This window comes from Equus asinus, chromosome 27 (genome assembly GCF_041296235.1).
Source record: "Equus asinus isolate D_3611 breed Donkey chromosome 27, EquAss-T2T_v2, whole genome shotgun sequence".
In the NCBI taxonomy this organism is placed as follows: Eukaryota; Metazoa; Chordata; class Mammalia; order Perissodactyla; family Equidae; genus Equus; species Equus asinus.
Genome location: NC_091816.1, coordinates 2299123 through 2317786, shown reverse-complemented (window position 1 = coordinate 2317786; position 18664 = coordinate 2299123).

Sequence of the window (18664 nt, the reverse complement as noted above, 5' to 3'; positions counted from 1 at the left end):
TCTCTCGCTGGCTTATTTCACTTAACATAATTCTCTCAAGGTCCATCCATGTTATTGCAAATGGAATGATTTTGTTCTGTTTTGCAGCTGAGTAGTATTCCATTGTATATATGTACCACATCTTCTTTATCCATTCGTCTGTTGCTGGACACTTAGGTTGCTTCCACGTCTTGGCTATTGTAAACAGTGCTGCAATAAACATTGGGGTGCATAGGACTTTTGGGATTGCTGACTTCAAGCTCTTTGGATAAATACCCAGTAGTGGGATGGCTGGATCGTATGGTAGTTCTATTTTTAATTTTTTGAGGAATCTCCATACTGTTTTCCATAGTGGCTGCACCAGTTTGCATTCCCACCAGCAGTGTATGAGCCTCCCATTCTTTCTTGAACTCCATCACTCCATTGAGACTTTTCTCTGATCTTGGTCTCCTTTAACCGTTACATTGTCCAATCTAATGAAAAATTCTCAGTCTCCATCGTACTTGACTTATCAACAACATTAGGCAGTTTACTATCTCCAGGGCCACAATCGTCAGGTTTCCTCTCTGGCTACTTCTCTGGCTCCTTTGCTTGTTCCTCCTCATCTTCCTCACTTCTGATGCTGGCATGGCCTCAGATGTCTTTTCTTTTCTGTCTACTTATTCCTTAGATAGCTTCATCCTGTCTTGGGCCTTTAAACGCTCTCCCTATGCTCATAGCTCACAGCGTTTTCCCACCAGCCCTGACCTTTTCTCTGAATCCAGTGACTTGAATATCCGACCACCTACTTTCTCCGTTTCCATCCCACCTGGTCTGACACCAGCTGAGAATGCTGCAGTACAATTCAATTCTGATGCCTCACCACCTGTGTCTCCAGGCCACCAGACTTCTGAGTGACTGGCTATAAATTTGGGGGTCCCTGAGACCCCTTAGGTTCAATAATTCACTAGAATGACTCACAGAAAGGGCTCTACTTAGAGTGAGTTTTATTATAAAGGGCACACACAGGACGTGATCTGGAGGGGAGCGCAGGGCTTCTCTGCCCTCTCCCCATGGAGTCGGTGCATCTCCCTCCTGGCACATCAACGTTTTCATCAACAAGGAAACTCCTCCACACCTCGGGTCCAGAGTTGTCCTTATGTAAGCACAATTGATTAAATCAGATTGCCCCCGAGACTAAACTCAATCTCCCACCACCCCCGCTTCATCCCCTAAGGTCAGGCTGGCCCTCAGTTCCAACACTCTAATCACATAGTTGGTCTCTCTGGTGACCAACTCCCGTCCTGAAGCCATCTAGAGGCTCACCGTGAGTCATTGCATTAGCATAAGAGACACACCCACCACTCAGGAAATTCCCAGGGTTTTTGAAGCTCTGTGCCAGGAAGTGGGGACAATGACTCGATGTGCTCTTTACTGTATCACACTACTCAACAGCTCCACTAGGAGGCGTCTCAAACGTAACCTGTCCCAAACTCACTCGGACATTTCACCCCAGACCTGCTCCTCCAGTACTCTTTATCTTGGTAAAGAGTTGCAATGTCATTCTTTTTCTGGGTGCTCAGGCCAATAACTTTAAAATCATTTTGACTCCTCTTTCTCTCACGCGTCACAATCAATCTGTTGACAAATCTTGTTGGCCCCACTTTCAATTACATAGAGAATCCAACTACTTCCTCTATCTCTACTGAGGCAACCCTGATCCTTTCTCACCTTAATTACCTGGTACCCCTGTTTCAGCCTTTGCCTCCTTTCAGCCTCCCTGACCTGCCGCTCCTCCCAAGTGATAGATGAGAAGAGAAAACAAGCAACCAGTTCTTACACATGGAGGTTGGAGGGATGGGGTAGAAAGGCAAGAAGACACTCACCCAATATTAGAGAAAACAGAATGTGAACAGGAAGCAGCCCAAGAATATGGAAAATGAAAAGAAATGCAAATATCACAGAACAATGAAAAGAAGGAGGAGGAGGGGAGAGATAATGGTTCCTATCTTTTTTTCCTGGCATTCTTTATTTATAGCTCTATTGAGATGCACCTTACATATCATAAAATTCACTCATTTAAAGCACACAGTTCAGTGGTTTTTAGTGTATTCACAAAGTTGCATAAGCATCACCACAATCTAATTTCAGATCTTTTTCATCACGCCCAAAAGAGACTCCATACACATTAGCTATCACTCCTCCTTCCCACTCTCCGTAACCCCAATCCCAGGCTAATCTACTTTCTGTCTCTCTGATTTACCTATTCTGGATATTTCATATAATATGTGATCTTTTGTGACTGGCTTCTTTCACTTAACATAATGCTTTCAAAGTTCGTCCTGTTGTAGCATGTATCAGGACTTATGCCATTGTGTGGATATACTTACATTTTGTTGATCTGTTCATCAATTGACGAACATTTGGTTTGTTTCCACTTTTTGGCAATTACGAATAATGCTGCTGTGAACATGCATTTACAAGTTTTTGTGTGAACATATGTTTTCAATTCTCTTGGGCATACACCTAGGAGTGAAATTGCTGAGTCATATGATAATTCTGTTTAACGTATTGGGAAACCACCAAACTCTTTTCCACAGCAGCTGTACCGTTTTACATTCCTACCAGAAATATATAAAGATTTTCATTTCTCCACATCCTTACCAACACTTGTTATTATCTTTTTTAATAGTAGCCATCTTAACGGATGCAAGGTGATACCTCACTGTGGTTTTGATTTGAATTTCCCTAGTGACTACTGATGTTGAGCATCTTTCCTATGCTTGTTGGCCATTTGTATGTATCTTTGGAGAAATGTCTATTCAAGTCTTCTCTTCTTTTCTTTTTTTGGGGGGTGAGGAAGATTGTCACTGAGCTAATGTCTGTGCCAATCTTCCTCTATTTTGTATGTGGGATGCCACCACGGCATGGCTTAATGAGTGGTATGTAGGTCCATGCCTGGGATCCAAATCCACAAACCCCAGGCCACCGAAGTGGAGCACACGAAATTAACTACTACACCACCAGGCCAGCTCCTTCTGTCCATTTTTTAATTAGGTTTTTTGTTGTTGTTGAGTTGTAGAAATTTTCTATATATTCTGAATATTAACCCCTTATCATTAATAAGCCTAGTAGTATACTGTGATGACATTTCTTTCTTTATAACCTTCTCTTTTTCCTGGAGTTACAATGATTTTGTGATGTCTTGTTTGCTCCCATTGCTGTGTACCCACATCATGCTTCCTTCGCTCTCCACTAGAACCAGAGAGCCCCCTCCACTATTTCCCATCTGGTCAAAGGCACCAGGTAACCTAGCATCTCTCCTCTTCTACTTCCTCCTCCTTTGCCTTTTTTTGAATTCATGTAGGTTTTAGATATTTCCTGGGGTTTTTTTGGTTTTTTTACTCTGGGTTGGTTTTCATTCTTTGACCTGCACACTTAGTAAATCCTTTTATTAAGATTGGCACCTGAGCCAACAACTGTTGCCAATCTTCTTTATTTTCCTGGTTTTTCTCCCCAAATCCCCCCAGTGCATAGTTGTATATTTTAGCTGTGGGTCCTTCTAGTTGTGGCATGTGGGACGCCGCCTCAGTGTGGCCCAACGAGCGGTGCCATGTCCGCGCCCAGGATTCGAACCAGTGAAACCCTGGGCCACTGACCGGAGCGCGCGAACTTAATCACTCGGCCATGGGACCGGCCCCCATCAGTAAGTCCTTTTAATTTAGATACTCAGGCCCTTCAGTAGTAGGCAATTTATGAGATTAAAAAGAAACTTCCTTCTCTCCATTTTCTCTATTCTCTATAGCATTCCTGTTAGTAAGATATTAGACTTCCTGCATTGCATCTCCGATTTTTCTTGTATTCTCTCTTCTGTTTTCTATACTTTGTCTTTTTTCCTATACTTTCTGGGATATTTCTAGATTTATTCTCCTAATGTTTTATTGAATGTCTTTGTTTAGATAGTCATATTTTAAATTTCTAAGAGTTCTTTCTTAGTCTTTGTTCTCTTTTTCTTATTGTCCTGTCTTCATTCCATGGATACGTTTTATCTCTCTGAAGCTTTTAACAGTGGTTTTCATTTTCCTCTTTTTCTAATGGAAGATGTTTAATTTTCTTTGCAATTTCTTCTATGATAATGAATCATTAATGTTTTCCACTTTTTCTTTGGTCACTTTTTATCATTTAAATTCTACCTGGAAATTATATATTTCATCTAGATCTTCAAATTTACTGACACAATAATTCATAATTTAATGAGGAAAAGTTTTTTAAAAATCTCTTCTATATCCACGGTTACATCTTTCATATTCTTTTTCATTTTTACTTTCTCTGTTTTCCTTGATCAGTTTTCAGTTTCATTAATTTCAACTTTTGTTATTTTCATTTTCCCTTCATGGTTTCTTTGTTTTATCTAATTTAGAAAAATAAGTACTTAGCTCCTGACGTGCTTAATCAAGAGACTTCTTGTAGAGTGGGGGATGGAGGTTAGATTGCTATTTCTGTAGTTAGTACTGTGAGGGATTCTGACTCCTAGCCACTCTGCGCCCAGCAGAGCTGAACCCTGCCCGGTCTTTTTGCGCCATTGTCTCACCTTCGGGCGCTGTATCAGACAAGGCTCTGCTGCTATTCACAGGGTTTTCACGACCAGCTTCTTTCGAAAGTGGGTGGCCAGGTCCTTCTTCCTAGTCTGTCTTACTCTGGAAGCTCCACTGCAACCGGTCCACCAGGGGTGACCCTTCTGGTATTTGAAATACCCGTGGCTTACAACAGATGGATGGTGTGGTTGCCTGACCATGACATGCACCCTCGCTGCAGCAGTGAGAGGACCGAATCTTAACCACTAGACCAGCAAGACTGGCCTAGGATGCCAGTATATTAATACTACATATTAATATGAAAAATAGCAGGTAGTAGGCTAAGAAAATTCATTGTCCAATTAACTAAATGAACAATGTTCATTAGTTACTTCATATTCTTTTCTATTGATTTGCATGTGTGCCAAAATAGCTAAGAGATGGATTGAGTACAAATCAGTGGGTAGTTGGCAGCAGTGGGAAGAAATGCCCACAGGCACTTAATAAGGAGATGAGAGGAAAGGAAACAGAAGACTTTGACATCTACATTGGGTTGAGTCTCTTTAGGAACTTCTGGTAAATGAAAGCCTGCAAAGAAGGTAATTTGGGAGTTAGAAACAAGAAATGGCAATTTAAAATTGAATATGAGGGAAAAAAAGAACATTTCACTCACACACACAACTAGTGCTATTACATTCTCTGACAATTTAAGAACGATACTGGGAATTATTTTTTTTAGAAAACGTCCGCATTATTTTCCCTAAAGTGTTTTCAACCCTAGGAAAAGAACATTGAAGTTATTTTAGCTTTTGAATTCCATCCCTTGTTTTTATTATTCATAGTATTCTTATGATCTTAAGTGAGAAGTTTTGTTTTGTTTTTGTGTGTGGGGGGGGCATATGTTTTTAAATGAGAAGTTCTATATTTTCTCAAATATCAATCTTGTTCTGTTCCTCAGACACTTGGAAAAAATGAATCTTTCAGATCAAAGTCTAATTTTTCCCCAAAATTAGATCAGAAAACATTTCAAACATATAGAAAATTCACCTAGATTCTACAGTCAGAATTTAATTTTTACTAGCTGGAATTAGCATTTGCCTAAACCCCTGAGTGATGTTGAATGGAGTGATTGCTGTACCATAATTACATAGGAAGTATTCTAAGCCCAGCGCTTCACAAGTGTTCTGTACTGCGGCCAATTCCATAAGTGCTTTAAACAAGCCAACACAGGTCAGCTGTTAGCTGGGTGGAGGACCTTCTAGAGAGTTCTTCCCAGCTTAAAAATACGAAATTACAAACTCAACAAGTCCTCTGGCTTGCTACCTAAAGACACCTACAGCTTTTTTTACACTTAGAAGCAGGTACTGTCCATAGGCAGAACCTAGGACTTTCTGGTTGTGCAACAAGGGAGCAACTGCTACTGCTCTAGGCTAAAAGGTGACAAGGACAGTGATGGCAAGGAGAGGCAACTGGGATTCACGTCATCCAACACCGATTTTCCTAAAGTTCCACTCTAAGACTAGTGGCAACTCTCTCCTGGATAACGCAGCGCTCTTTGCCCACGTGCTCTCTTCTGCAAATCCATCTCCATGTATCCCAGAGCCACTGAAGCTTTTAAAGAGAAAAGGGAACACTGTTCTTTGAAATCTAATGAAAACAGTGGCAGTCATCTCTCTAAGCTGGTTCCAACTACCGTATGTGATACCACAAGTTGTATATTTCGATTCACAATAATTCTTCATTTTGGCACAGCATTATATGTCCTTGGCTTCTTTCTTTTCCTGGAAGGTCTGTGGTCAAGAATAGTCTGCAAAGCAAAGGGATGTGAGCTCATCAGTGCGCTAGCTTCTTCTCCCAGAAAAAACAAGTATCATGGCTGAATGAAACTTATGGCAATACATATACCATTCTTAGGTGGTAAAAACTGAAGGAAGTTTCTCAGTGCTAAAGCCCTTTAGGACAGCCCTGAATGTACAATTTTGAACAGGAGTGGAATACTTGGGTGAATATAAAAACAACAGTTTTAGAATGGGGATAGTGCTTTTGAATTATAAAAGTGCTTCCCTCTTTTGCCTTTCTAAGTGTGTGACCTTAACTCTAGATCAAAGATCAGCAAACATTTTCTGCAGAGGGCCAAATAGTAAATATTTTCGTCTTTGCGGGCCATACAGTCTATCTTACAAGTTCTCACCTCTGCCATGAGAGTACAAAAGCAGCCACAGACAATACATAAATAAACAAGCATGATTGTATTCCAATTAAACTTTATTTATGGACACCTAAATAAAGACTATATTAGTTATTCACAAACAAAGACCTCATATTTACTCTGCACAACCAAGCTATAGCATGAGCTAAAAATTTACAGGCCCACCACACTGTTTACAACTCACAGTTCCACAAATATAGTCTAATATTTAGATACCTTTTATTCGATTTGTGAAACCATAGAGTCATATTGAGCCTCTATTTTCACCACAATTTAAAAAGACCACGTAGAGGAGGGGTTAGGAACACAGGTTTTAGAGTCAGTCAGATGGGAATTCAAATCCAGGCTCCACAGCTTTCTTAGCTTTGTGATATTACGTAAATTGAACATTTCTACATGTTTCTTCATGGTAAAATGGGCAAATGGTTTCTTGGGAAGATTAAAAGAAATAATGCATTTCAAACTTCACCCAGTGTTCTGTAAGCCACACAATAAATGCTCAATAGATGTTAACTCATTATCGTTATTAAATCAGTCATTGCTAAGTAACAATTTTTATTTTTATCTAAGTAGAAAGATCTTCCATGTCATTGAGGGTCAGTAGTCCACTTAACTGATTATATACCATTTTGTAATTAGGAAAATTGTTTAATTTGGAAGCCCTGTGATGAATTTGATATAATAAGGGATAGATTCTCCAGGGCGCTCCTCAAACGTCAGTTGGCTCCTGGAGGTGTGTATTTGCATGTTTGACTTGCTACTGTGGCTACCTTTACGTATCTGTGAGTTAATGGTATTTGTTTGTACATTTTTTTAAATTAATGTTTATTACAGCCTTAAAAAACAGACTTCAGACATCGTATGGAGGGTTCCAAATCTCATTAGTGTTCAAGCAAATGCAATTTGAAAGTTCTTTTTAAAAGCTATTTATTTTGTGTGTAGGTAACACATGGTACATAGGACGAAATTCAAAAGGTACAAAAGACTATACGATGAAAAGGAGGTCTTCTTCATCTCTGGACCACGTACTCCAGTCCCACAGATGTCCTCCGAAGAAGCAACCACTTTCAGGGGTGCAAACTCACACACACACCACCTATACTACGTGTGCATATACACACGTGCACACGCTCTTCACACTGTTCTGAACCTTGCTTTATTCCTTAGAATAGACCACAAATTACCCATCTCTCTGCATACAGGGCTGCCTTGTATTTCAATGGCGCTCACTGCTTCATCGGGGGGAGGTGCGCACATTATTTAACCAGCCCCAGGACGGACTTTTAGATCGTTTCCAATTGTTCGCTCTTATTAGGAAAATCGCAATGCTGCCATGTAACTTTTAATCTTCTTTATCCCGTGATTCTGTTCTTTTTCTTCCAGCACGACGGCAAAGTGATTCCCGAGGCCCCTGGCCCCAGACCTCAGCCGGGATTTGTGGAGTGACTGGTTCTTCCTTCCTCCAGCATTGTTGTTTTGAGTCTCTGTTCATCTGCCTGCTCAGGCCCAGGGGGGAGCCGAGCGTATTATTAACTGAGTGTCAGGCTGTGTGTGTCTGAGCGGCGGTGAGCGCACGTGTCCTACGCCGATTTCTGGTGCGCGCAGGCGGGGGAGGAAGCAATTCCAAGCGCAAGTGGCGGCTTGTCCCTTTCGCAGAGTGTGTTGCGCCGAGGTGGCGTTGCGATCCGTGGTATGTAGTGCTGGCCTGAAACTCCTGACGACACCGTCCCAAACGTGGTCCACAGTCCTCCCCCGAACGAAGGGAGGTGTTTAAAGGTGTCTCTGAGAAACAGGCGCAACCCAGGCAGCCCGGCTCCAGAACAATGGGTCCTTTCAGCCGCCCCCTTTAGATGTATGGCTCGTCACCATGACAACCACCCCATTATTGAAAGTCAGAGCCGGTCCCTGCCGCAGACGCTCTGCTCCCGGGCGCCCCTCCCCCGCCGGCCCGCCGTATGGTGTGTGTGGCACTGGCAGCTGTTGTCAAAAGAAGGCACTTCTTTGTCTCCAGGGGATGAAAGACATTTGGTTTTCATCGCCACCCTTTCTCTCCTCCCGACAACTTTTCTCCGCGCACGGCGCCCTGTCCCCAGAAGTGCCCCCTGGATGCTGGAGCCCGGCGCCGAGTCCCCGCCGTAACTTTGGTATAAATTTCCTCTCGGATTCGCTCTTCTCAGAGCGTTTCTGCCTGTCCCTCAAACTCCTCGATCCACTAGAAGTCTCACTTTCAACTGTAGTGTCCAAACGAGGGGAATTCACTTTAGAAATCCAGGTTTCTCTTTTCAGCTCTGTTCTCGGAGTTCTCGTGCGAGCCTGTGCCCCTCAGACCCAACAGCACCACCTTCCGTAGCGACGAGCTTATTACCGAGGCTGTCCCCCGGGCGCGCCCAGCTCGGCCACGCCGGTCCCCAGGACGGGGACGAGTGGTCAACTGTCTTAGGGATCTCGCACTCCAACAGCTGGATACCTTCTGGCTGAAGAAAAGGGGACACAATTATGTAAACAGTATGACCTGTATTTCTCTCAGACTTTAAAAGTATTATTAAAATATTTTTAAAGTTTTGTGTTACATTTAGTGAATACCTAGATATGATTTACCTTGTTTTGTCTGTGGAGGAACTTTATAAAAATTAAATTGAAAAACGAGAAAAAGTCTTTGGCTGACCGTATGTCTGGGATTTGGTGTTCAAAGAATATTGCCCCTCAAACTATCATCTGCACCAGGGATCCTAAAAGTGGAACAGATGGTGTTTTCGAGACCTGTCTGGAAATAAAAAAGGTCACAGCGGTGAGCGAAAAAGCAGGATCAAGGAAGAGGAGAGATGCCAGGACAGAGAAATGCAGGAACTTGTACCCACCAGTGTGGAGGGAAGGAGCAAAACTGGCTAGATTGAGGTACTGTGGAGATGAACTCGTGCTTTATGATTCCGTGGGGGGGAAAGATAATCAGAATATTCGTAAAATTTTATCTAATACTCAGAAGGGTAGAGACTAGAGGAAGAAATTTGGGGATAAGTGTTTCAGATCTCACTGAGTCTTTCTACTGCTATTTTTTGGAATAAATTAAAATTTGAAAGGACATTTTAAAAACTTTGGGAATGTTGACAGTATGACAAGTGAATGGGAAAGGAAGTTCAGCAGGTGACTGATAAGAAGGCCATTTTTCTGGTCTTTGAATTACCAATTACCAACAATTACTCTCAGTAAACAGGGAAGCAGCCAAGTCAGGCACACAGAAAACCAGTATTTGCAGAGCGAACGAAGGTTTGGGGTTTTTTCCCCTGAGAATAATTTTTATCTAAATAACTATCTAGAAAATAATAAGTATGTTACTCTGAAAACTTTTCTTTACAATCCAAGCTCCTTTCTTCCCGAATACTACTGAATACATTTTGGAGGAAGTTCTGTCAACTTTTCTGTGAGATTTGATGAATATTTCCCCAGTGATTTCAAACGAGAGTCACAATGGAGTGTCACAATTGAAATTCTAGTTATTTAACTTAATGGGTTTTTTAAGTGTTTAAGATTGTTATTAACAAGTAAAAGCAATTTTCCGTCTCTGACAGGAGTACTGGTCGTCATATATATACATTGTTTTATTTTATTAAAGTTGCACGTGGAACCAGGTAGTGTGTTCTGTGGAGCTCAGGGGCCACCGTGGGGATTAAGACTGAGGTCAAGTGGACAGAGCTCCAGGACTCTGATCCCTGTGTCAGCCAGAGCAACTCTGTGCTATGTGTTTTCAGTGCAAACTTTCATTTGTCTAAAAGATTTCACTGCTAAAAAGGAAAAAAAAACATTAAGCGCACTGTTAGAAGAGAAATTTAGAGTTGGAAAAGATCTTGGAGATAATTTAATCCAAACCTCTCAGTGTACAGATCAGGACGTTGAGATCCAAGGAATGTATCTAGATAACCTGCCCCAGATCACACCGTCAATCACATCAGGCTCTGTGACCACTTACCATCCCTACAGCCTTTTCAGACCAGACAGGACCACATTACCCCCTGCCTGGCCATCACTTTCTGGGCCTTCTTGTCACCATGGACATGTTTTCCTCTTTTCTTCTTATTTTAATCTACCTTGTGGAGCTTCAATAAAAGCTATCTTATGGAGCTTTCCTGTTTTCCAGTCTGCCTCCCTTACGTCCTTCAGTTTCAGACTATTTAAAATATCCAATCTATTCAATGATTGTATCTGATCTATTCATTCCCACTGGCTGTGGACACCCTGTTAGTTGCCTATCTAGTACCCATTTTTCTGTCTTCCTTATTAACAGAATCCTGTTTGGGGGGGTGTGGTAGCGATGAGCCCAGCTAAAAACATTCCCAGGACCTCTTTTAGCTCAATACTGAACAACAGAGCACAAGTGGCACTTCAGGAAAAGCTCATTAAAGGGAACTGACTCCATTGGCTCATGCACATTTGCTCTTTGTCTTTCCTCCTTCATTCTGCCTGGAATATAGCTTAATGACTGGAGCCTTGACAACAGTATTGTGAGCATGAGGGTGGAAGATTCACCCTAAGAATGGTGGAATGGCAAGCTAAGAGAAGCCTGAGTCCTTGATGTGAACCTGCCATTCCAGCCCTGGATTTCCTACCTCTTGACTTCTCATAATGTGAGAAAAATAAGCCCTATCTTGTTTAAGTCACTGTTATTTGGGTTTTCTGTTACATGCAGCTGAACATAATCCCCACTGGCTCCCATTTAGGACAAGAACAAAGTAGGCTAGGAATTCAGTTTTATTGAATGATCCTTTTTTTTTTTTTAAAGATTGGCCTCTGAGCTAACATCTGTTGCCAGATCTTTTTTTTTCCTTCTTCTTCTCCCCAAAGCCCCGCAGTACATAGTTGTATATTCTAGTTGTAGGTCCTTCTAGCTGAGCTATGTGGGATGCCGCCTCAGCGTGGCTTGATGAGCAGTGGTAGGTCTGCGCCCAGGATCTGAACCGGTGAAACCCTGGGCCGCTGAAGCAGAGCGTGCAAACTTAACCACTTGGCCATGGGGCCAGCCCCTGAATGATCCTTTTTTTGAACTCATACTAATTGCTCATATAGTAGCCTGTATATACACCATCACAGGGCTTATAGCATAATAATAATTCATTCACATAGTCATGTAATGAAGCAATCTTCTCCCCCCACTCCCTACCCCTAGCTACTAAATGTGTGCATCTCTTGTCCAGATGCTAGGTCTATGTATTATAAGACCTAAAATTCGAGCGCTGCCTTAACATCTTTGAGCACCACAGGGCCCAAAGCCTAACTGTGAATTCCTCCACTCCCACCAGATGTGCCCCCCACCAGCAGGGACGTCTCCCTGCCGGGCCAGTTCCCCATCAGCTAGATAATCATGCAGCCCTCAGACTTTGGGATCTCACCTCCCTGTCAGCCCTCGAAATCATTCAAAAGAGCCGATTACATAGTCCTGCAGGAGCCGAGGGCCAGCCCACCCTCTTGTCATTGCAAACCTGCCTCGCACAGCCCCTGCTGGTTCACTCTCTTCCACGGGGCAGCCCCTGTGTGGTCCTGCGTGGTGTGCAATGTCCTCTTCCCTGGGCTGTGAATATCCATCTCAGAAAACTGCTGTCAATGTCACCTGTCCAGTGTCGAGTGTCCTGTGTTTGGTCGTCTCACACTCTCTAGGGTGAGGATCCTTCCTTCACCAACAGGGTGAGTAGGAGGTGATCAGAACAGTCCACTTATTCAACAAACATTTATTGAGGCCTCTTGGGTGCCAGGTACTATGCCAGGCAATGGCTGTGCGGGTGAGAAAAACAATACAGTGCCTGCCCTCGAGACACACATACTCCACTGGGAAGATTTACAAAGACAAGACGACAGGAGAGAAAGAAATGGAGTAATTAGCAGCTGTGGTGGGTGTTTAGATAGAAATCAGCCTAGAGTGGCAGAGGGAGACGAAGAAGGGGGTGGGAAATTTGGATAAGATGGTAATGGAAGACTCTCTGGGAAAGTGACATAAGGAAGAAAAGGAGCTAACTATGTGAAGACCGGGGCAAGAGCCTTTCGAGCAGAGGAAACAACGCATTCTAGGGCCCAGCAGCAGGGTGCCGGGAGACGGCAAGAGATTCAACTGGAGAGATGGGAGAGGACAGATAAAAGAAGCGTGCCTTAGTCCATTTGGGCTGCTATAACAAAAATACCACAGACTGAGTGACTTAAACAACAAACCTTTATTTCTTACAGTTCCAGAGGCTGAGAAGTCCAAGATCCAGGCACTGGCAAATTCAGCGTCTATGAGGACCTGCTTCCTGGTTCACAGACAGCCATCTTTTCGCTGTGTCCTCATGTGGTAGAATGGGCAAGGCTGCCCTCTGGGGTCTCCTTTATAAGAGACCCATTCATGAGGGCTACCGAGGGTGCCACTCTCCTGACTTAAGCACCTCCCAAGGGCCCCACTTCCAAATACCATCCCAGTGGGCGTTAGGATTTAACATATGAATTTTGAGGCGACACAAACCTTCGGTCTACAGCAGGGTGGTAAAAGCATTGGGCTTTAACACCATGGGAAGGCATTCAAGGGTTCTAAGCTACAGATAACTGTTCACAGTTTTCTTTCTTTTTTTTTAAGGAAAGGATTTTTTTTTTGTTTTTTTTGCTGAGAAAGATTTGCCCTGAGCTAACATCTGTTGCCAATCTTCCTCTTTTTTTTGTATGTGAGCCACTGCCACAGCAAGGCCACTGACAAATGAGTGGTGTAGGTCTGCATCCAGGAACCGAACCCAGGCCACTGAAGTGGAGCACACCAAACTTAACCACTCGGCCACCGGGGCTGGCCCTGTTCACAGTTTTAAAAGCTCACTTTTGCTGCTGTATAGAAAATGGATTGAAAGAGCTGAGAGAGGACCTGGGAGACCAGTCTGGAGGTGGTTTATAGTCTTCCAGGCAAGAGGTGATGGTGGCCTGGACTAGGGTGGTGACAGTAGAGTTGGAGAGAGGATGGATTCTTGAAGCACTTTAGTGATAGAATAAACAGGCTTTGTTTCTGGATTAGACGAAGGAATGAGGGTAATGGAGGCTTGAGGATGATGCATGGGTATTGGTTTGAGTAGTTGAATGGTTACTGAGGGGAAAACTGGCGGTTGAGGAGGGCTGAAGGAAGGAACAGATTTGGGAAGGAAATTCAAGAGTTGCTTTTTGGGGGCCGGCCCGGTGGCGCAGCAGTTAAGTGTGCACATTCTGCTTCTCGGCGGCCCGGGGTTCACTGATTCGGATCCCGGGTGCGGACATGGCACCGCTTGGCAAGCCATGCTGTGGTAGGCGTCCCACGTATAAAGTAGAGGAAGATGGGCATGGATGTTAGCTCAGGGCCAGTCTTCCTCAGCAAAAAGAGGAGGATTGGCAGTAGTTAGCTCAGGGCTAATCTTCCTCAAAAAAAGAGTTCCTTTTTGCCCTATTAAGATGTCTGTGAAGCACCTGAGTGGGGATGTCAAATGGGTAATTGGAGATGGGGTCTGGAGGTCTGTGAAGAAGTTGAGATTGGACACATAAAATCAAGTGTCGCCATCATTAAAATAGTACTTATGCTCATGAGGTCATCTAGGCAAAGAGTGCAGAGAGAGAATGGAGGATGTCTCATAGGAAGCCAAGAATAATGCCATGCCCCTGAGGTGTGAGTGGGGCCTCACAGTTGGATATTCCCGGGCTTAATTGGAAAGGGGCCATCTGGTGCGATGATTTCTTCCCTCAGGAGACTGGACCCAGGAAGCCTGCCTGAGGCTGCCTGCGCAGGGCTGCTGCTGTCTCCCTGTCAGGCAGGGCTTGGATTTCGGGAACTTGAGATGGCTTTACTGGGGCTCCTGGGGAAGCCGAGTTACAGAGAACCTCTGCCACCTGGAAGCAGGTGTGCATCCCGTGACACCCTGATTACGTCACATCCTGTGAGCTGCGGCATTATTAGCCACATGTTCTTGCTCTTTCTGGTCATTTCCCTTTTATTATCCTCAAGTCTTCAGACAAGTTTTGTATAAGCGTCCAACCTGGTCTCTGCTCTGCTATGGGAAATTAAACAAAAACTAGTGTGTCTACACTGGTGTGAAGAGTTAAAGGGATACCGAGCCTTCCAAGTCCAGCCTGTGGAGGCAGCAGCCAGCAGTGGGAGGTCTGTAAGGGGAAGGTGGGTGTCTTGTTGGAGAGTAGGGGTGTCAGCTTCAGGCTCCCTTCTCCACAAAGACAGGCTCCTTCCATGGCCAGCCTTAAAGGAGCTGGTTTTGATTTTTTGAAAGGACTTGGTCTTTTCTTTACAGTTTTTTTCCACATTTGATGGTAAACTCTTTGAAGACACGCTTTAATTATCTTCGCACCCTCAGTGTCCAGGAGGTAGCAGGTCCTCCATAAATGTTAGCTACATGGATGAATGAATGCATGTAAGGCATTGAGATGTACATACTATGGTTCTCAAAGAGTTTCCAGTCCAGTTATGTGATCAGACTACATACACAAATGCACGGCAATGGCAAAAGCTCTGTGGGTTACATGAAAGAGCTGTGAAATGCTATTTGATCACAGAGGAGGGAGAAATTACTTCCAATTTGGAGGCATCAAGCTTGGGACAGACTTCATGGAGGAGAAAACATATGGCTGGACCTTGAGAGCTGGAGAGAATTTCCACAAATAAGATGAGTACGAGAGAAATACATGCCAAGTAGAGGGATCAGTGAGAACAAAGACACGGATGGGTGGCGTTCCATTTCTTCAGTGCGTGACCAGTAGTGAGGTGTGATGCAAGGGTAGGAGGAGGAAATATCAAAGCCAGAGAGGTGCTTTGGGGCCCACTGCACAGCCCTTAAAAATGCCTTTCTCAGTGAGCAAGGCCTCTCTTGTCTCAGACCAAATAATAATGATAATAGTAATAATAATAATTAATTAACTAACGAGTCCCAGGGACCCCTGATAGGACTGGCTTTTCATGGTAGAAAAACTTCTCAGCAGTGAAAACTGTTAAACACTGGGATGGTTTGTCAGTGGCAGCTTTAGAAAACCTTTTCCTAGAGATTTTTATGCATAAAACAGACTTGCCATTTGTCAATGATTTCCTGTGGTCTCTTTTAAAACCATGGGAATGTACTATATGAGCTGATTAAACTCAAAGAATATTTGAGTGTTGACTGTGTACATGACCCTGGGCATTGCTATGACTGAATTCATGCTGCCTGCCCCGCCCCTCAATATGCCTCTCTTTCAGTGATCTCCACCTCAACAAATGACACTTCCATTCATACAGCTGCCCAAATCAGAAACCTACGAATAATCCTCCATTCCTCATTCCCCTTCACCACTCACTTTCAATCACTCCCCAATCTCTATCCCTCCACCTCAGAAACACCTCTGGAATTTGTCCATTTCTCTCCAGCCCCCATCCTGGCTGCAGTCACTAGCATCTCTCGTGTGGATTACTGCAACAGTCTAAATGATCTCCCTGCCTCCAAGCTTGGCCTTCTCCCATCGATCCTGCATGCATGGACTTTCTGAAATGTAAATCTGAAAGCATTTCACTCTCCCACTTACCACTTCTTCAGTGGGCTCCAAGGCTTTTGAGAAAGGCAGGAGGTGTGCACTCCAGGCCAGACTGCTTAGATCTTCCTGTGGGCTTGAATTCCAGCTCAGCTACTTACCTGCTTCCTGGACCTTCGGCAAGTTGCTTAACCACTCCCTGCAGTTTTCTCAACTATAAAAAGTGGATCATAACAGAAATTCATTTAGGGTAGTTGGGAAGATCAAATGAATCTACAGCTTCCTCTCCTCTATGAACCCTTAAATTTGGAGTGCCCCTAGACTCTGGTCCTCTTCTTTCTCCATGCTCACTCCCTGAGTCATTTCAACTGGTCTCATGGCTTTTAATATCCATATACTGATAACTCCAAAATTTACATCTCCAGCTCAGACCTTCCTCCTGAACCCCAGACTCATACATATCCAGCTGCCTCCTCAACACCTCCACCTGGATGGCTAATAGAGCTAAGAGATACATTAAATTTAACATGTCCAAAGCTGAACTCCTAATTTTCTTCCTTCAAGCCTGTTCCACCCATAGTTCTTTTAATCTCAGGTGGTGGAACAATCCTTCCAGGTGCTCAGATTCAGTCGTCCTTCACTTTTCTCTTGTTCTCACTTCCCACATCCCATCCATCTGGAAATCCAGCTAGCTCCTTCTTCAGGCTGCATACAGAATCTGACTCTTCCTTGCCACCCCCATGGCCACACCCTGTTCCAAGCCCCATTGTCTCTCCCCCAGATTACTGCAGCAGCCTCCTGACTGATCTCTTTCCACTCCCGCCCATCTACAGTTTCTTCTCAACCCAACAAATTGATGCATCAGATCCTGTCACACCTTTGCTCTGACTGTCCATTGGCTCCCCATTTCACAACCACTACAAGCCAAAATCTTTAAAATAGATTTCAAGATCCTACATAATTAGGTCCCCACCCTCAACCCCGTAACCTCATCTCCTACTTTACCCCTTGCTCATTCTGTTCCAGCTACACTATCATCCTTACTGTGCCTGGGACTTCTCTGGTCTTAAGGCCTTTGCACTGCCTTTTCCCTTTACTGGAATGCTCTTCCCACAGATATCCCTGTAGCTAACTCCTTCTCCTCCTTCAAGTCTTTGCTCAAATGTCTCTTCTCGATGAGACTTACTTTCACTATCCTTTTAAAAACTGTATCTTGCCCTCTAGTCCCAGGACACTCCTGACCTCCCTTCTGGTTTTTTCCATTGTCCTTACCACCTTCTATCATACTATATTCTTTCCTTATTGATTGTTATCTGTCTTTCTCCACTAGAATGGAAGCTCCTCTAGGGCAGGGATGTCGGCCTCACGGTCACTGGCATTGTGTATCCCAGCATGGGAACAGTGCCTGGCGCCTGGAGGACCCACTAAATATTTATGGAATGAACGGACAGTGCATGGCACAAAGTGCTTTATAACTGTTAACAGTTCTCACAAAGCTCACAACCACCTGGCTCCTACTTGCCTTCCTAATCTCATTTTAGGAAAAAAAGAAAGTCTGCACTCTTTCCTCCATTCTGGCTCAGGTATAGTCAATGCTCTAGTCTCTAGAGCTTTCCACAGGTACTCTTCTCTCTGTCCTTCCACCCCAGTGGAATCCATATTCATTGTTCAGGTTTCAGTTTAGAAAGACTTCCCTGACTCTAGGTCAGCCCCCTCCACCAGCATCCCCCACCTCATGTGCTCCTTGCTCATCACACTGTTTTGTGATTACTTGCTTCTCATTTGTCTTCCCAGCTAGGCTCTGTGACGACAGAGACAATGTCTGTGATATCAGTCACTGCAGCACCCCTGGCACAGGGCTTGACACATGGGAGGCTCTCAGTAGATGTTAACTCAATGAATGAATGAGAGAGGCCCACAGCAGTGATTGAATTTCTGCACCTTAGACACACACTGCTTAGTAACTATGTGTAATTGTATTTTGTGCTGCTTCTTAGGCGATAATAATTGCTAACACATTTCTAACTCAAGCCTCACAACAACTCAACGAAGTACGTACTATTAGTGTTCTTATATGAGAAGTGAGAAACTTGAAGTATAGAGAAGTTAAGATACTTTCTCAAGGTCACACAGCTGGTAAGTGTTGGAGCAGGATTCAAACCCAGGCAGTCTGAGACCAGAGCCCCTAAGCTAATAGGATACCACATCATTCAGCCATTTTGATTTTGAATTTTCTTTTTCACTTAGTTCAAAATTGGCCAACTACAAGGGAAAACAGGATTAAAATGAAAAGACAACCCACCAACTGGGAAAAAATATTTGCAAATCATATATCCGACAAAGGGTTAATCTCCATAATATATAAAGAACTCATACATCTCAACAACAAAAAATCAAACAGCCTGATCAAAAAATGGGCAGGGGATATGAACAGACATTTCTCCAAAGA